The sequence below is a fragment of the Perognathus longimembris genome, chromosome 12 (assembly GCF_023159225.1).
Source record: "Perognathus longimembris pacificus isolate PPM17 chromosome 12, ASM2315922v1, whole genome shotgun sequence".
Taxonomy (NCBI): domain Eukaryota; kingdom Metazoa; phylum Chordata; class Mammalia; order Rodentia; family Heteromyidae; genus Perognathus; species Perognathus longimembris.
In genome coordinates this window covers 50915158-50935868 of record NC_063172.1, presented here as the reverse complement: position 1 = coordinate 50935868, position 20711 = coordinate 50915158, and positions in this window count along the sequence as shown.

Genomic DNA, 20711 nt, shown 5'->3' with positions numbered 1-20711 from the left:
AGAAGGGTAAAACAGATATGAAGTGGAAGAATGGAAGGTAATGAAAGAAAAAAGAAGGCAAGATGGAATCATTAATATTAGGAACAATGTCATCAGAGGCTTCATACAGGTACGTAATAAGGAAGAGCACAAATGACATAAAGGCTAACCACTGGAACATCTCTTATAAACAAATACTTTCCAAAGAACTATTTAAAATATTGACCTTTTATGGCATGCTACTCGTTGACAGATTTGATGTGACCAATTGCTTATTGCTTCTGTGATAAGGAAAATTTAACTTTAGGAAGTACTGTGCTCAATAAGAGGGTAAAAATTCAATACATATCCTACAAAACCAAGAAAAGTAGGGGAAGAAATGGGTTAGAAAGGAAGGGTGGGCATGTTGAAAAGGGTGACATTGGTTAATGTCACCACTAAGAAGTTTCTTGATGGATATAGACCTGAACCACTTCAATTCAAAACAGACTGAATCTTAATAGTCAACAAGTTTGTATTCTGATTATGACCTACTTTGCTGATCAGAATCTCCTAGAGAGTGGAGTACAATTGCATGGAGATATACCCAATACCTAAAAGTGCCTACCTAGGTGCTTAGATACAAACCTGCTGAGCCTTATGTAGAAGACACCTGTGGTTTTCTAGGCCTAATTTTGTTATGATACTTTCCACATACTATCACATAGATATTTGTACTCTAAAACTCCCCAATACATTTCCTTTGACTTCAGATCTTCAGTCTTAGAAAAAAACTTAATATTCTAGTCTTCATTCTTTCCATTTGGAAGATGTAATGAATCATACTAGTTTACCTGATTTGTGACAAGAGTGAGTCTTTCAGAAAGTATGATATATTGTGTACAGCAAAGAATGAATCAGAGTCCTAGGGTCAATGTTTCTCATACATAAGAATACCAAAATAAAGAAAAAAGGAAGAAGTAAAATCTTGAAATTGAAACTGATTCCTAAATCACAGCAGATGGTAAACTAAGGGGAAAAGATGACTCACCACATCTATTTAGAGAAAGTCAGTGAACAGACTGTTACCCGTGAGTTTGTTTGCCTGTGAAGAAGTCTAAGAAATCTACTAAATTTATTAAGTTGTCCTAGCATTAAAATGGCTTACTGCATACTAAAGTGCAAGAAAATCACGAATGCACTACTTGTCTTTACAATAGAGAGCAATTTACACGTACCAAACTATGGCCCTTGGAAGAAAACAATCCTAGTAGTCATTTTATTTGTTGTCAATTCCCTGTTTGATTATGTAACCCAGTCACCTAAAGTGGCCTTATGCAAAAGAGCTGATGATTTCAGCCCCATGTCAATCAATGCATGGAACTCCACCCAATTTGTTTCTACCACAGCCCCAAGCACACAAGTAATTAATGATATCTTGTATCAAGTAATTAATGATACCTTGTATATTGTCATAAAATTCCTTTTAGATGGCTCCATTTCCCAAGTCACCTCTTATAAGAATTCACATATGCTACATCCCTGTCTACCAAATATCTAATGTGCAATCTATCTTGTAATCTTATTTTTTTCTTAACATTCAGTTGTAATGCAAAGCAGTTCATCTGTCCCATTGCTTGATGGGTATTCATGCCAATATCTACAAAGGCATTCACTATTCTAGCTAGAATGTCCACACTTTTCAGAAAGATCCACATGTCATAATTTTTTTGTTTCTCTTAAAAATATTGACTTACATAATGAATTTCTCCATAATGTTTACCAAGGCTTAGCCATATTGTTAAAACCTGTTTCAAAACTGGTATTTTTACATTTTTAATGCTTATGAGCAGAAGCTAAGTATTTCTATATATATTTCCAATGATAAAATCTTCACGTCCCATTAATGCATCATGTAGAAAGGCTGCATAGCAGAAGATGGAATGAAAATAATATAAAGATACATTCTTTTAAGTATAGGAACTTTGAGATGAATAAGAACAGGTAAATGGCCTGGCCATTAATCAGATTGAAGCAAAGATATCTTAGTTTGTGTATATAAAATTTTGTGCATGATCCAGGTCTACTTCATACACATATGATTATGTTTGTCAAGCCCTATATCAAGACAGCTTCCAGAGTTACTAGAGCCATATTATATTTCTACTCATTGGGAACAAGATAGAAGTTGCTAAAATCTTGGAGTTTATCATACCTGCAAATGGATCTATAGATGACTATGAAAGTTCATGTGTTACACACAATTGCCACACCTCCTTAGTCTTTTTTAATCTGAAATGGTTCAAGTTCTGTCTATGATTTGATCATTTACAGGCTGCCTTTATTTTGGGATTCGTCTGATGCCTCCTCCTCAAATGCTGTCCATTTCCCACAGGAGAACTCTGGTGTATGACTGCCAAGAGGCAGGTGAGTTAACTATGACTATTTCCTTTAGGTGACACTGGCAAACTAAGATATACACTTTATCTGTCCTAATTGCTACTAGAACACCATTGTTTCTAGAACTCCTCTGTTAAACTCATCACTACACTGCCCATTCTATACTTCCCCCATTTCTGTATTTTTGTTTTTTATTATTCTTAAGTAGTTATACAATGGGGTTTTAATTTGCCATGTCAGTCTGTGAGTACAATATATCTTGATCAGTATCATCCCTTTAAAAATCATTCTCCTCCCTCTAGCAATGAGAAATTCAGTTACATTTTCTTTAATAAATAAAGGAAATTCTCAATTCCAGAAAATACTAAAAGCTGTTTCAAAACTGTTAGTTTTATTTATCCTTATGTCTTTAAGATATATAGTCAAAATTACTTAGCTCTTTTCCCCATTCAATGTGACTAAAATACAATTTGATTCATTTCTATATATATTGCATTGTAATTTTCTCTTTATTTCCTTTTCATTTTATTTTTGCTATGACAGATACAAACAAGGTCCCAAATGCCAAAGCTATATGAGAGAACTATTAACACTATATTGCTCCCAGCCATCTTAGTACTCTCACAGGAAACAAAACTCACTTGTTTTTCAACTTCCTGCATGTCCTTTTTGCTAAAAGAAGTTGAAATACATAAATATTCTTATTTCTTTTTGCATTTCACAAAGGTTGAACTTGTGTATCTGTCTCTCTAAATGTTGTGCCTCCCTTGCTTTATCACAATCCACCAGCTGTTAACTAAAGAAAAGCAATGTATGCCTGGTTTACAAATAGATCTACAAAGTATCTTGGATCAGACAGCAATGAACCCCTTCTGGAAGGGCCTAAGAGACAACAGGAAAGGAAGATTCTCCTACCATGCCTGTCTAGTAGCTCATCCAAATGTTCAGTTTTTCTGGATGAAGAGATGGCCAGAGGCCTTTATTGACAGTCTTGGTGCTGATCATTTGTCCATGTGGATACAGTTAGAAAGAATGAGATTGGAAAACTGAAGGTAAGAATATTTTGACAAGTGCTATGTGTATGAATCTTGTGAACTGATGTGGACGTGTGCATAAAATCACTATCAATTTTATATTCTATACTGGCCCAGAAATGAAAGCATGAGCATTGAAAAGGTTTGTCTAACCTATCTTCAGAATGGCATTCAAAAAATTGTTGTTGGGGCTGGGGATATGGCCTAGTGGCAAGAGAGCTTGCCTCGTATACATGAGGCCCTGGGTTCGATTCCCCAGCACCACATATACAGAAAACGGCCAGAAGTGGCGCTATGGCTCAAGTGGCAGAGTGCTAGCCTTGAGCAAAAGGAAGCCAGGGACAGTGCTCAGGCCCTGAGTCCAAGGCCCAGGACTGGCCAAAAAAAAAAAAAAAATTGTTGTTTCACATCCTCCTTTCATTGAACAATCTCACAGAACATAGCAATTGTTTCCCAACTAGAATCTGGATCAATGTGTGGTCAGTTAGCTCTCGTCATCCTAACAGCGAGGTCACTGTTAACTAACTCTCTTGATCCCAAATTACAAACACACTGGCTGCTACACAGAAAGGAAGAGGAAGGACTGAGGCTGAAGGGATTCTGTGGATCCACTGCTGTGGTGGTTTCCTGTGTGATTTAGATCGTTAGGTACAGAATAACCAGGTATGATAGTGAGTGAACTGAATTGCTACCATCTGAGAATGAATAAAGTGATTGGTGGATCTTTACATTGATCTTTCTAGATCTTATGTTCATTCTCTTGTTCCTTTTCATTCTGTGTTTGTTATCCAATGTATTAAGTGCTCAAAAATGAATAAAAGTGTTGACTCAGAGATGTTTATTAACCTAATAAGTGTGCATTGGCTGTTACCAGCATTGATTCTGCCTCTCTCCCAACTACACTTCTTCTGGTCCCCAAGCATGCCAAATCTGTTCCCATCCCAGAATCCATTCCTTTGTCTGGAATTCTCCTCTCCTGTATCTTCAACCCTCTCACTCTTCATCATCATAGTCTTTTGCTCAAATGCTCACTTTTCACAAGGTCTTTCTCTTTATACCCTGGTTGGTAAATATCGACACTTATTGTATCTCCCTTGCCACAAAGCCATCTTCACATTTCTTCCCAGCAGTTATCTCTCCCTGAAATGGCATTCTGTATGTGTCTATCTTTTACTCTCACTGAGTGTAACATGGGATCAGGACTCTTGCCTTCCTTCACTACTTTTATCTTGTGCCTAGAACACCGGTTACTAAATATGTTCTGAGTCACAGCAAATATTTGTTAAATCTGGGTGGTGGCTCTTAAATATTCATTAGCATGCCTATTCTGTTTCTTTTCCTGTGTCAATTTTTGGTATGTAACATGTGTTTTCAGCATTATAGCTGTAAGCCATACAAGGTATAATGGTTAATTCTATGTGTCATCTTCACTAGCTATGAGTTGCCCAGAATAGTCAAACATTATTTAGAATATTAGTGCAAGAATGTTTTTGCATGACTTGAATACTTAGATCAGTAAGCTGAATAAAACAGATGTGGATGGGCCTCATCTAATCAGTTTAAGATCTAAATAGAACAAAAAGGCTACCCCCATGAATAAGGAAATTTCTTGTGCCTTACTGCCTTTGAGTAAGATAGTGGTTTCCCCTCTCTTGGGACTTGAACTGAAACCCTGGTTCTTCCTCATTGGTACTGAGCCTTCTTTTCTTCAGACTATAACTTATTTCTCAGGTTCCCCTGATTCTCTAGCTATAGGACATGGGCTGGAACGACATCATTAATTTTCTTTTTCTGGTTCTTCTTGTTGCTGACTGTAGATCATGCAATTTGTCAGCTTCTATAATTATGTGAGTCAAATCCCTGAGGCCCTTGACCAAGGCGCATATAATCTTCCATGAATGAAGCACTGTACAGGTCAGCAAACCTTCTCAAAGGCAATGACATCACCAAAGTAGTTCTTCAGGAGAAAGTTTATAGATGCTGTGGCTCTAGAAACACATCTCAAATCATGGCTCATAACTTTCATTCAAACATGCATCTAAGGGTTAACATGATCAAATTCAACTGAACAGCATTTTGCAATACTACCTTACAAGAGAAACAGAAAAACATTAGTTTTAATTGTACAAGGGGTGTTCTAGATTATATGTGGTGTCTATTATGTCACCTCTGAGCTGTGTTTTCCAAAGATGAACTAAGTTTGTTTGAGGTGCTCTTTTTATTTCAAAAAATACTTATTTCTCACATTTGATTCTCATATATCAATTTGTTTTCACTATTTAGAGACTTCTGAGCATTCTATACATTTTTTATTTCAAAACATTTTTAAATGGCTATAGAATTCAGAGGACTTGGTATTTGAATCACAAATATCAATTTTCCTTTTCCAAAATTTTCCCACATCACAAAAGAATCTAAAATATGTATTCTCTCCTTGTGTTAATTAGATGTTAATTTGAATATAAGAGTAATTCAAGGGCTGGGGATATAGCCTAGTGGCAAGAGTGCCTGCCTCGGATACACAAGGCCCTAGGTTCGATTCCCCAGCACCACATATACAGAAAACGGCCAGAAGCGGCGCTGTGGCTCAAGTGGCAGAGTGCTAGCCTTGAGCAAAAAGAAGCCAGGGACAGTGCTCAGGTCCTGAATCCAAGGCCCAGGACTGGCCAAAAAAAAAAAAAAAAGAGTAATTCAAATTGATTTCCATTCAAATTGTAATTCAAATTGATTTCCATTGTCCAATTATTTTATACATGTTAATTATAAGTAATATTTTTTAAAAGCAGAAGCAAAGATGGACACAGAATCTTTAAGTAATACAAGTTGGATAAGACACGTATGTACTGCTTTATGCATGAAACTGCAACCCCTATGTACATACTTTGACAATAAAAAATTTTTTTTGAATAGAATCCTTTAGTAGTTTGTCAAATAAAAACTTCTGTTCTTCCTTGGTCACGCCCCTAGGCATCCTATCTTGTTTCTTTGTTTAGTTTTATATGTATATTTTGTTTTCTTTGGCCCTGGAGATCAAACTCAGTCCTTGTGCCTACTAGACAAGTCCTCTATCACTGAGATACAATCTCAGTTCTATTTTCCTTATGATCTACATTTTTTGGTATGCAAAACTCATCTCATCTCTCTGTTATATATTTAGAGCCTTCTATCACCTAGGAGCTGCTCAACATTGATTTTTGCTAGTAATCATCATTTTTATATAAATAATCACATGATTTACATGTGTCAAGGTTCGCAGAATGTAATCAGTCAGCATTGATATAGATCTCACTTGCTTGATATAGATATAAATCTCACAATTATTCTGGATAGTAATTCTCCTTGTTTGTGCTTAGAGGCTTGAGAAGGTTTTGTTTGTGTTTTGCTGAGAAGGCATGCTGCTAGATGCTTGTATTTTTACACTAATGTTCCCATTTCATTTAGAGAGATCAAGTTCACTTGCCAATGTGTGGGAGAGTCCACATGACTTCTTTGTAAAATATATATGCAGACTGCTCTGTTTTCTGCCTCTTTTTGAGACATGATTAAGCTTCTCCCTTCCTTTTCAATTTTCTTGATTACTTCCATGAACATTTGACTTGTGTTCTGAATACTATGCAATTTCTCCAATTTCATGGTAAGCCCCTTACTTGCCCTGGTCCTGCCCAGGCTACACTATGTGATCTGAGTGTGCACAGTGATCTTTCGGAAGTAGATTCAATGGCATTACCAGCCTGAGCACATGAGCATGTTCAGTTTTTACAAATCAGAGAGCAAACACAATATAAAGAAATTTGAAAGACTTTATATTAGGTGTGAAGGATTACTTCTTGTGCTAGGAACTATGACAAATGAAAGATCAAGAAGTCCAAATACTTGAAATCAAAGACTTGTTGATTTTAACAAGATATGAAAGTAATAGAAAGGCATTATAAAAGAAAGGGACAACATAAACACACTAACAGAGTCATTGTTGTCGTTAGTGACATCACACTGAGAAGGAGGCCTGGATATTAAAAACTATCTGGTTAACGTACATGATCAAATGTACCAGATAAAATGCCCCCATCAGCACTCACAACTTCAGGCTTTGCTCTGCTGAGAAAAAGATGCAAGTTTCATCAGTAACCATTTCTTATGGATTTTACAGAATATGATCTGATATTACATCATGAAAATTAATTCTGAAATTACCTGGAAGATAGTTTCTAAGAGACAAATGGAATTTTACAAGTTATCCCCAAAGGTAGTTTTTTTGTTTTTAAAGTTGTGCTTTTTACTGTGTCAAGGACATCACGAGAAAAATAAACTTACTGAAAAGAAATGCCCATTAGCAGACTGTTTTGTCAACTTTTCTTCTTCTGATGTAGTCACAAGAAACAAAATCTCCCTTATGTCTCATCCCCAGAACAGGCAGGGCAGGGGACCAGGAAGTACTTTGAAAAATTCACACAAAAGAGTCTAAGTCTGTTTCTCTGACAAAAACAATAAAACAACAACAACAACAAAAAATCCCAGAACTCAAATGTCTCTATTCCACTCAAATGTAAACTCAAATGTTTATTCCTAATTTCGCTGAGCAAGACATTCAAAATGTGTTGGTTAAGGATTGCCTTCGTTCATTTGTAAATAGCAATTCTTCTAGGTGACAGGAAGTTGATAACCAGAGCACAGGGATTGTAAGCAAGTATAATGAATCTCTGAAAAAGTTAAACTTCAATTTTCGGTAGTATTTCAGCCAAGTGACAAAACAACAACCCCCTAACCAGGATTTGTGTTCGTGTTCGGGAGAATCACATGTAACTTAAGCATTTATTTATCTAAAGAGAGTTTTAGGAAACAGAACCATGGTTGAATCTGAGATTGGAGTTCTGGAGAAGCATACAAGAAAGATGAATTAAATATTAAGAAAATACCCAATGAGCACCAGATTAATGACCTAGTGGCAAGAGTGCTTGCCTCATATACATGAAGCCCTGGGTTCGATTCCCCAGCACCACATATATAGAAAACGGCCAGAAGTGACGCTGTGGCTCAAGTGGTAGAGTGCAAGCCTTGAGCAAAAAGAAGCCAGGGACAGTGCTCAGGCCCTGAGTCCAAGCCCCAGGACTGGCAAAAAAAAGCAAAAAACCCCCACAAACTTCCACAGAGACCCTGAACAACAAAAGAAAAAAAAACTGAAGATTGGAATAATAAAACTAATCATTTATAATAATTGGGTAAGAGATAGTCTTCTGCCATCAGTGTGTCAGGATATTAAAAATACATATATAACTATAAGTGATACATGTCAGGTTGGACCATCACAGTGCATTATAATGTTGATAAAAGCTTTTTTAGAATGGTGTTTTGAGATACTTTGTTTCTATTTGTTTTTTGTTTGTTTGTTTGTTTTCCAGTCCTAGGGCCTGAACTCAGGGCCTGGGTACTGACTGTTCTTGGCTTCTTTTTTGCTCAAGGCTAGCACTCTGCCACTTAAGCCACAGCACCACTTCTGGCCTTTTCTATATATGTGGTGCTGAGGAATCAAACCCAGGGCCTCATGTATACAAGACAAGCACTCTACCACTAGGCCATATTCCCAGCCCCTCTATTAATTTTTAATTTAGTATCAAAAGGCATTTAAATGTTCTTGATTTGTGCTTATGTCAATTTGACTATGATTATTATTGTGTTGACACATTTCTTGAAATTCCAACTTCTGCCACTGGATGGCAACAATGGTTCAAAAACCAAAGAAATTGTGCCCCATTCAAGAAGGTCCCACGCAAAGGGCACTGCGAACAAACACAGGAGTAGGTAAGCATTGAACCATAGTCCAGCATATAAACCCATAACACAAAGTGTGAAATTTCACGAAGCAAAATGTATGTAGGAACGAGTTATTAAAACAATCTTTTTTCACATTTAATAATGCATTGACAGTTCCAATTGTGTGTACACTTCAATCAAAAACTGACCTAAATAGTGAATTTGTTCACAAATGAATTTTCTGCCATCAGTCTCATGGCAGGGATGTGAAGGTGTTCTCTCCAGCAATTGTCTTTTTCCAGGACTGCTGTTTGAACTTGGAGGCCTTACACTAGCTAAGCAAATACTCTACAACTTGGACCACATCCACAGCCTTAAAAAAAAATATTTTCTGCATAATGTTCCTCTATTTTTTTTCCACCTGGAGCTAACTTTGAACCACAGTCCTCTTACAATAGTGGCATAGAGCTTGATTATAGGCACACATGATACCACATCAGGCTTGTTGGTTCACAAGGAGTCTTTCAAACATTTTGTTCAAGCTAATCACAAGCTATTATTCTCCACAAACCCACTCACTGCCTAAGTAGCTAAGATTACAGGATGAGCTACCATACCCAGCCCTAGGTTGTACAACAACATTTAAAGAAACTATTTATTTAGAATGACTCTAAAGTGGGGTTAATGTCTTTATCATCTTCTTATCCTATATACTCAAAACATCAACTGGCACTTATAAATATTCAATTACTTTTTTATTGAACAGAAACTAACTGAAGAGATATACTATACAGACACATCAATTATGCAGTCAACATCACTGAGTAACCATCTTTGTATGATCTCATACAAGGATGCCAGGTTTGTTTAGTTACTCAATGGAAGTCTCGAGGATTTGTCAATATCAGTCACTAACTACATGTGTTAGTTTCCTATTACTATAACAAAATACCTGAGTTAATAAAATTATAAAGAACAATGGTTTGTTTTTCCTCACAGTTTTGGAGATCTCAGGGGGAGATTGCTTGACCTCATTGCTTCAAACCTGTGATGAGGCAGCTTATGGCCCCAGATGCACATGGCAGATCAACACTGCTTACCTCATGCCAGGAAGAAATGAGAGAAGCAAAAAGAAGCTCATGCTCCAAAATTACTTAATCCCAATGACCTAAGTACTTCCCATAAGACTCTGCCCCTCAAAGGTCTTAATATCTCCCAATAACTACACCTTCAAGGCCAAAGCTTTCATGCATGGTTTGGGGAAAACATTGCAAGGTCCAGAATTAGAGCACTAAGTTTAGAGAACTGAAATATGAATAACTGCAGGTGCTTGCCCTCAGAAGAAAGTGACATTTTAATGGAGTAGAGACTTACAATAGCATAATTTCAAAAGACACTGAAAATACAGACATAAATATGCACCCTATTAGCAGAGAACAAGGAAAGCAAATTGTAAATGCTAATGAGAAGCAGGTCTTACAGTTGTCTCCAGGAACAACCATTGGGATGTTTTCCATCCTGCTCAAAATAATCTAGTCTCTCATCAGTCAGCAACATGAAATATCAGTACCATAGAGCACTTTTCAAAGAAAAGCTTGAATTAGAAGCTCATTAACCCCACTTGTGCCTATTACCTATTTGTTTGTCCTAGCTCTTTCCCAACATCATAATTTGAGTGCCAGATTAGCTTTTTTTTTTTTCTTTTTGTCAGTCATGAGGCTTGAACTCTGGGCCTGGGTGCTGTCCCTGAGCTCTTCAGCTCAAGGCTAGCGATCTACCACTTGAGCCACAGCATCATTTCCAATTTTCTGGTGGTTAATTGGAGAGAAAGGTCTCACAGACTTTCCTGCCTTGGTTTGTTTTGAACCGTGATCCCCAGATCTCAGCCTCCTGAGTAGCTAGGATTACAGGCATAAGCCACAGGCACCTCGCTCAGATTAGTATTTTATAAGAACCAGTCTAAAAGTAGGTCTATTATCTATTTTAAAGCTGTCTTTATCTGGGTTTCTTCCTAAAGATGCCTGCATACATTTAACTAGAACCAATCCTTCTTCAGATCTAATTTTTGATTGATGTTCAAAATAAGCTATCATAGAATTATTTATGCTGCAAGTGATACAAATCCAGATTGCAATAAGCTTAAACAATACAGCTATTTATTGTTTTACATAAGAGAAAGTCCAGGGATGTGGAAAATATGGAGTTGGTTGATTCAGTGATATTATTAAGACACTCCCCCACCCCCAAGAACTGTATTTTCTCAGCCATTTGTAAGTTTGTTTCCATTTTCAGAATAGCAAAAAACATGTCCACAGCAATTTTAGTTCTCTACTTCCAACAGCATTTATACAGTATCCTCTTTTTTTAAGGTCTCTCTCTGTCTCTCTAGCCAACAAAGTGTTTTCAGAAAGTCACTGCACACCGTGTCATATCTCATAGATCGCATGCCTTCCCACGAAACACTCAGTAGCAAAGGGCCTGTAATGATTGGCTTAAACCAGTTACTAGGGAATCAATCACATTAGTCACATGTAGCAACTTTCTTCAAAACATATTATAGAGAATGGTGATACAATTTGGTCATATGCCATAGTGTCAGGATCATGATATTACTGTATTGAAAAACAATAAAATATTTCACATGGTGTCATGTAATGTAAATTACTGAGTGTAAAACTATAGAATGTATTTGGTACACAATGTTACTGGAGCTCTCTAATATAATACTAAGGGTTTTTTTCAAAGCTAAAATTTGAATGAGATGTATTATATTATTTCAGTCCTGTAAAACAATAATACTTTTTATATTGTTTATAATTGCATAACAACCAAGACATTACACTATGGCTAATCTTAAAAGAGGCTCCAGAGACCAAGAAAGAAAAATTGTAGGGATTACTCATGAAGTACAAGACCACTAAGATACTGAGGCAGATCACACCAGCATTCTTAGAATATCTGTCTCCTTTACACTAAAAAAGAAGGAAGTTGAAATCACTAGTAGTTTTGTTGATGGCTATCACTTCCTGTGTGTTACTTTCCTTGCTATGAATATATTTTCTTCCTAAAGATGCCTGCATACATTTAACAAAAATCAGTCCTTCTTCAGCTCTAATTTTTTATTGATGCTCAAAGTAGCCTATCAATAGAATTGTTTGTGCTGCAGGTGGTACAAATCCAGATTGCAATAAGCTTAAACAATACAATGATTTATTATCCCACATGAAAGTCCAGAGATAAAGCAAATATGGAGTTGGTCGATTCAGTGATTTCATAAAGATATCTCCCACCCTGTGTTTTCTCAGTCATTTGTATGTTTGGTTTCTAAAAGAAGAGAGCTTGGCATATGTCCATCGGTATCTGAAGGAAGGAGAGTCTGGTACATCTATGCACACCTGGAAAGATCTAATGAGGAAAAGCTAAGTTAGCATGCTGAAGTGAGCAAGAGAAGAGTACTGCAGTAGGAGAGAGCTGCTTTCCTGTGCAGAGTAGCACCCAGAATGTCTCCTGAGGTAGCCAAAACACACAGGAAGAAGGTGGCCTTCAGTTCTGATTTTTAAAAAAGAGATCTGAATAGAAAGAAAACCAGGCAGGAAAGTATGAGGAATATCAAAGAAAGAGAACGAACAAGAATAGCAATGGCTTAGCTTTAAAGTGGCCATCATTTGTGGAATAAAGGCAATTGATATCCTTGGCAGTGAACAAACAAAACAGGCTGTCAAGTTGCATTTTCATAAGTTGTCGATTGGTGAAAAGGAATTGGAAAACATAAATCATGTCTATTCATAACAAATGACCTCAATAGGCAGGAGCTTAAAACAGCACATGATATTGTTGTGCCAGGTCGCAAGACCACCCCCAAGAAGACCACCGAGATTCAGACACTCCGAAATGCAAAAGCAAGGCAAGGCTTTATTTAACGAGCTGCCAACTCGGGCCTCGTCCTACCCACCGACACAGCGGAGGTTAGGAGGAAGCCCCGAGCTGTGATTACACAGGGCTTATAAAGGCAAAGAACAAGGTTACAACAATCAGCTGTGCAAGCAAGATTAGAACACAGGTACAAATCTGATTGGCTCAGGGTTCGATTCTAAAATGGGGTTCACGTGGTGGGGCCTGACTTCAAAGTCTGGCACCTCATTTCCCCCTTTTTCTTTTTGGTACCTTGGGAGCCAATCATGGCTCCATTCTGTCCATTTCAATGGCTTGCATGTCTAGGGGATGATATAGAGGTAAGGCATGGGCCAGTAGGGCCAAAAGTAGTATCCAAAGCCTGCCCTCAGCTTCCCAAAAACAACTGCTGGGGAACTGATCTCTGATGACCTAAAAAAATGCCTACATTACCTTTGCAGGTCTTTAACAGATAAGGACACAATCTCAGGTCTTACAAGCTTTCTTTCCTAAACAGATGTATCAGCTTAAAATTCTTACTGCCAGTCAGAGCTTTGAGTAAATGCGGGGGGTTGAGATTTTAATCTATCCTCTCATTTGACAAACTTCCCCTTACTAACCACTATCACAGATGACTGGCAAGTTCCTGCCCAGTAGACAGACATGGGCATTGGAAAGGCATGCTTATGAACTATTCTTCTAGGACTTCCCGGCTTTGATTTAACTTTTGAAAGGCCAAATAGGAGTGACTCTAGGATCTGACATCATCTCTGCCATCCAAGCAGTGGCTTACTGCCTCTGGATACTCCATCACTTTTGTCCCAGGAGGAGTGACTTCCCACTGGACTTGGACTCAGGGCCTGAGCGCTGTCCCTCAGCTCTCCAGCTCAAGGCTAGCACCCTACCACTTTGAGCTCCACACAACTGTTCCTAGCACTCTGCTGGCTGATTAGAGACAAGTCTCTCACAGGGACCTTTCTTTGCCCGGGCTGGCTTCGAACCGCGGATTTCAGATCAGTGAGTCTTACAAAAGGCCACTTTACTCCAATTAGAAGCAACAAGGTGGTCCACACAGAAGTAGTTTTTAAGCATGCTCTCTTAACTGGAACTTATTAAGGGCCAGTATTAGATCTTGACAAACTTGTAAGAATCACCTGTGCTTCTCTGTGGGCCTGCTGGAAACTGTTACAAAAAAAAAAAAACTACAAAGAAGCTAGAATGGCAATTAAACATTTTGGTAGCCATAATTCTCCTTTTCTCACTTTGTGATAATTATTTAGGACAATTTTACTTCCAAATTTCTTATCTAGAAATGTATTCTTGATTTCCAAAGCCTTTTTACTAACCCAACACTTTAGCTTTTATCTGCATTGGAAAAACTGAAGCTCACAGACATTCTGAAACCAGGTGCCGCCCTTTGCCTACAGACTGCTTGTTTCAAAAGAGCCTCTATTTTTTTTTTCCAGTCCCAGTTACTGCATGGCATGAAGACCTTTGAACTCAAATGACAATTTTTCCTTAATGCAAGAATTACAATTAGAAATACTTATCCATTCAGCTTTCCAATATATTAGTGAGAAACATTGCCCCATTTTGCCATTTCTTCCTACATACATAGAGTTAATGAGAGTTTACTTCTATGCCATTAGTTTAATATATATCCTTTTAAATCCAAATTTCTGATACTTAGCTCTGATTTTTTTAATTAAACATTTTTAGCATACCAAATAATTTTCTGCTTAAGAAGGCTGGGTGGGGGTCCCCCCAGAGTTCTTTCTGTGGACACTCACACTCTGATTGTGAACCATCGCCTGTACATCTTTCCAATGAGCTATGCAGGTTTGACACAAAAGAGACTGTTAGACTTACAAACAACACAGAGATGACAGAGCAGCATGGTGAGGTCACTCCCTGCCACCTGTGGGTGGCTTGGGCTGGTCCTATGTCCACCCTGTCGGCGGCTGCGGGTCAGGACTTGGACTTGGGGCTGATGCGTCCGTGTCCTGGGCTGTCGGTGCCGTTGAGTTGACTGGGCAGGACCCTCCGGAGCGGAGGGCACAGCTGAAACATTTTCCTCAGAGTCCTCCTCTTGTAGAGTTAACTGGGGTGGGGAGTATGGAGCGGGAAACATTTCCTCCTCTGTGCTTCCTCCCTATGTCAAAGCTCCCTCAATTTCCTCAAAGGTGGACCATTCTGACTTGCACAGGGTGATCCACTTTTCCTTCTTAAGGGCCACACCTTGGTTCTGAGCTATCTCCTTCTCCCTCCAGTGAGCTAGGATCAAGTCTAGGGGGCTAGATGGAGGTCCTCAAGATAATACAAAAGGAGGAAAACACACAGGCCTAAGAAAAGCTACGAGTTGGAGATCTCCCAAGCTGGCCCACAACCTCCTACAAGGGTGCAGAAGGAATGGACCCGAGTTGGCCCACAACCTCCTGCAAGAAGGAGTGGACCCAAGTTGGCCCACAACCTCCTGCAAGGGTGCAGAAGGAGTGGACCCGATTTGGCCCACAACCTCCTGCCAGATAAGCAGAAGGAGCAGACCCAAGTACAAGGTGGGTGGGTTGAGTCTCGTTTAGGAGGCCCTCCTGGTCAGTTCCGGCCAAAAACCAAACTGACTCGCGCCCTACAAGTATAAGCAAAAGCAAAACAGACAGACAAATTACAGGACAAGACAAATGAACAGCGCTGTTTTCTTACCTTCGGAGTCTGGGATCTCGGGGTCTCTGGGGCTATCCCGGACGAGCCCCCAAATGTTGTGCCAGGTCGCAAGACCACCCCCAAGAAGACCACCAAGATTCAGACACTCCGAAATGCAAAAGCAAGGCAAGGCTTTATTTAACGAGCTGCCAACTCGGGCCTCGTCCTACCCACCGACACAGCGGAGGTTAGGAGGAAGCCCCGAGCTGTGATTACACAGGGCTTATAAAGGCAAAGAACAAGGTTACAACAATCAGCTGTGCAAGCAAGATTAGAACACAGGTACAAATCTGATTGGCTCAGGGTTCGATTCTAAAATGGGGTTCACATGGTGGGGCCTGACTTCAAAGTCTGGCACCTCAATATTTTACAGTGTCCATGTGTGAGAAACTTGGGTTCAACTTACCTAAGTTCTCTGGTTTATGGCATCTCACCTGGAAACTCAAGGTATCCGTTAAAGGTGAAGGCTCATTGGTCCACTCAAGTGGGAAGGAGCAACTGCAAGCAACATGCAGGCACTGCTAGAATTCAGTGCACATGAGACAGAACGGAGGGCTCCCATGTCTAACTAGCAGCCAGCAAGAAGCTGCCTGCATTTCTTTGCTGCATGCCTAATAAATATGGCAGCCTATTAGTTATTTCAGCTGCATAAGAAATGACCACAGATTTCAGAAACTTGACACAATCCATATTAACTGTAACTTGTAGTTTTGTGCAGCAGAATCCAGGAGGATTTGATGGCATTCTTTGTTTAGGTTTCATAAAGGTAAAGTCAAGGTGTCAGTCATGCTGGGCTCTGACCTGAAGATCTGGGGAAAACCACTATCAACCTCATTAAGGCTGCTGGAAGAACCCAATTCTACATGGTGTGGAGGACTTGGGTCTCTAATTTTATTTTTTTGCTTGTTGTCAGTTGGGGGCTGCTTTTCCATATTTTTTACTGAGGGTATGGTACCTTCCACCTATAAAGCTGTACTGGAGTTTGAATCCAGGTCCTCCTCATGCTGTGTTACACCCCAGTTTCCCAGATGACACTTGTAGACTCATGAACTTGGACTAATTGTTTTGAAAGTATCTGAAGACAGCTATGGCTCAGAGGAATTTTTTCTACCCAGACTTCCCTATCTACATGCTCAAGCACATACTTATTATAGAGAGAAATAACTGAAAAGTTAATCAATATGACAGCAGAACTAAAACAGAGAATTATTATTGAGTTGCAGTGCATAATTGGATAATGCTTAATACTAGAAGAAAATAAGCTAACAGAAAGTTGATGCCTGTTACCTGATTTCACAGTTTTCTTCAGGATTCTCTCATCTTGCTCAATTTGGACATCTGTGCATACAGCGAAGCTTCTAACAAATGGCATCCAGTCACAGATGGAAATGTGCAATTTTATAACTCTCTTGAATATTTTGGGCAGAAAACACTGTTCTGACCTTATGCAAGTAACTTAACCTGAGCTTTAGTTTCCTTACTGAAAACTGGAACAATATCACATACAGCATTCCTGGTGATATTACAATTGCTAAATGGAAAAAAATACATATATATAATTAGTACAAAACAAGCAACATATGGTGTTCATTCAAAGTAAATGCATTTTTCTCTTTTACTCTTTTTTTTTTACTCTAAGAGGGATCATAAATGCAAATAATCACTCTACCCAAATCAATGTCCAACAACTCTTCTCAGATCCTAAAAGAACTTAGAGCAACGTTTTCAATTTTTTTTCATGTCAGGAGAGAAGTCTGAAAGCAAATGAAACAACTCCAGTAACAGAGCCTTTATCTTAATTTTCTATTCATTCAAAAGACTGATTTATTATCATTTCTTATGTTCTATTGTTGGCAAAGACCCTGATTGCTTCTCTACTGGAATTGACCTATACATTTTCATACTTCAGAAGTCCTAGTAAATAAATATTAGAGAATCTCATAAGAACTATGAGTGAAAAATGTACACAGGAGTTCAACCAAAGGAATGAATATAATTAGACTGCTACTTGATTTTGATACTGGAGAAAAAAGAAGGTAGACAGCTAATTTATGACAAATGGCAATTTACTCATTCCCCAACACAATGGATCTTTTGTTGTAGATGATTCAAAACCTGCATGATGTTAATTGAATTTTAATTATAGTGGCCTTTCCAGTGGCCTTTTTACTACTTGAATCTTGACATTTAATTGCACTGGAATTTGAAAGGAGTAAGTTGTTTTTCAGGTTAGATCTGCTGTCTTTCTTTAATAAACTGGTCCATCACTGACAACTAGGGAAAACATGTTAATTAATGTTATCATCATTCTCATAACACAAGACTTCATTTTGTCTCATTTGAACTACTTAAAGTATATATGTGTGTGTATTATGTTAACTGTTCTATATAATAAAAAGCTGATGTGATCAGTTTTTTTATTGCACTGTTTACAGTTATTTCCTTTTTCTTTCCTTTTTTCCTTTGGTTTATTTTCAGTTGTCACTATTTATTTTTTTATTTCTGTACCCTTTGTCTTTTATATAAGTTTATCTGATTTGAGGAAGAGAAAGGAGATCACAGAAAAGATGGGACAGAGGCTAAACTAATTCAACGGTGATACTCACTAGACACTACTTTGGAAATGAACTTTACAACTTGAGAGGGAGGGAAGTCAGGAGGAAAAGAAGTAGAAGAAAATGAGAGAGGGGGTAACATGGTTCCAAAAGAAATGTACTCATAACCTGACTGATGTAACTGTAACTCCTCTGTACCTCACCTTGACAATAAAATTTAAATAAAAAACGAAAAACCCTAAAACAAAATAAATAAAAAGGAAGAAAGAAACTTACAGAAAAAAAAAATTTCAATCACTTTTTTTTTTTGTCTGTCATGGGGCTTGAACTGTGGGCCTGGGTGTTGTCCTGAGCTTTTCAGCTCAAGGCTAGCGCTCTATCTACCACTTACAGCACCACTTAGAGTTTTCTGGTGATAAATTGGAGATAAGAGTCTCATGGAGGGGCTGGAAATATGGCCTAGTGGTAAAGTGCTCGCCTCGTATACATAAGCCCTGGGTTCGATTCCTCAGCACCACATATATAGAAAAAAGTGCTGTGGCTCAAGTGGTGCTTTGCTCAAGTTCAGGACCCCCAAAAGACCGCCAGAGACCATGATCGATGTAAACAGCAAAGAGGCGTTTATTGAGAGCTAGCTCGGTCCTCCGCGCACACAGCAGCAATGGTGACCCTGAGAGGCCCCGAGTCCAAGTTTAGCAGTCTTTTTATATCATGAAACAACTCTTAAGCAATTTGGGGAAACTTCCACACAGTCAGGCATATATTTGATTAACAATTACATCACACTAAGCAAGTAAAGGGAAATTGGCTAATTTTATCTATAGTTAACTTTGTTAGCAGAGGGCTAAACCTCAGTCCTTCCTCTTGTCCCTTGTCTGTCTCAATCTCTGTTCATATTTAGCACATACACCCTCTGTTTGAGACATTCAGCAGTTTTTCTAAAAAAAAAAAAATGTTTATGCAGGCTTTCTGTGTAACTTCCCGATTTAGGGGAGAGCAAGTTTACGGTTAGGTTTTTAAGATGGAGTCACTTGGGTCTTTGGTGTCTCTTCAGTGGTAGAGTGCTAGCCTTGAGCAAAAAGAAGCCAGAGACAGTGCTCAGGCCCTGAGATCAAGCCCCAGGACTGGCAAAAAAAAAAGTCTCATGGACTTTCCTGCCCAGGCTGGCTTTGAATTTAGATCCTCAGATCTCACTCAACCTTCTGAGTAGGTAGGATTATAGGCATGAGCCACCAATGCCTGGTTATTTCACTTTTGACAGCTTGATTCTACTGTGTCTAGTAAGCATCATTATTTGGAGAAACAACATAATTAAATATAGAATTACCAATGTCAAGCACAAATGCAAACACACACACATCTTAGATATGGTATGTACATATTTACTGGTCTATTCATTAATTCAGTGAAATACACATAATGAGGTAAGGCATTGATCTATGTTCTTTAGATAAAATATTAAATAATATACAGTTTCTGTCCTTAGAAAGTTCACGGGTCAGTCAGATTAAGCAAGAGGCACTTGTGATACCCTGTCATATATGTTCCCAAGTGTGGCCATCAGAAAGCTCAAGCTCTGCTCTCAAATCCTACCCAGTACACTATTTCCCAGGTGGGTAACATTGACCAGAACCTAAGTGGAATCCTCACCCCCATAAATCACTGTTGTCTTTTCTGTGGCCTAGGCCTCATGACAGGACCTCAACCAAGAGCCTTTTACAATGGAGTCAAATCTGTCTTTCTGCTCACAATCCTGTAATGCTTCTCCTCACATTCCAGAATAAAAGAGTCCATCATTTCTCTGCCTTATTTCCTGATATCCTCGTCTCACTTTCTGTTTTCAAACTACTGCTGTCATTCTAAGACAATTTCCTGCCTCATTTACCTAGTAAGATTTTTTTGGAGTATTCTTCCTTTCAGAATTCATATGGTTATCTGTCTTACTTTCCTCTAATCTTGCCTCAAGTGTCACTCTGTTATGTGTTTCTTAATCCCCTTTCCAACTTTTCTTCCTCAGTCATTAACATTGCTAGCATAATGCGTTATTTACATTTTTCAATTTTTTTTCCTCTTTTTTTTTTTTCCCAAGAAGAATGTTAGTTGCATGAGAGCCCAGTTCATTTCTTGGGTTCATGCTGTATCCCCTGTTCCAGATGAGAACATGAAACAGAGTCAACTCTCTATATGTGCAGGTAAAATGTAGGCATAAATAAAGGTGGCATCATGCATAGTCAGTAAGTAATATTTCATTCATTCAATTAGTATTTACTGAGCAGCAGCTGTTGAAGTTCTTATTGTGCCGTAGCTTTAGCAATGGAAAGTGTAGTTTTTAATGTTTAAATATGCCAGAAGGAAATTTAGGTAAAAATAAATTAGTAAAAATATGGACAAATAGACACTAATGACCAGGAGAAAAACTTGGTTT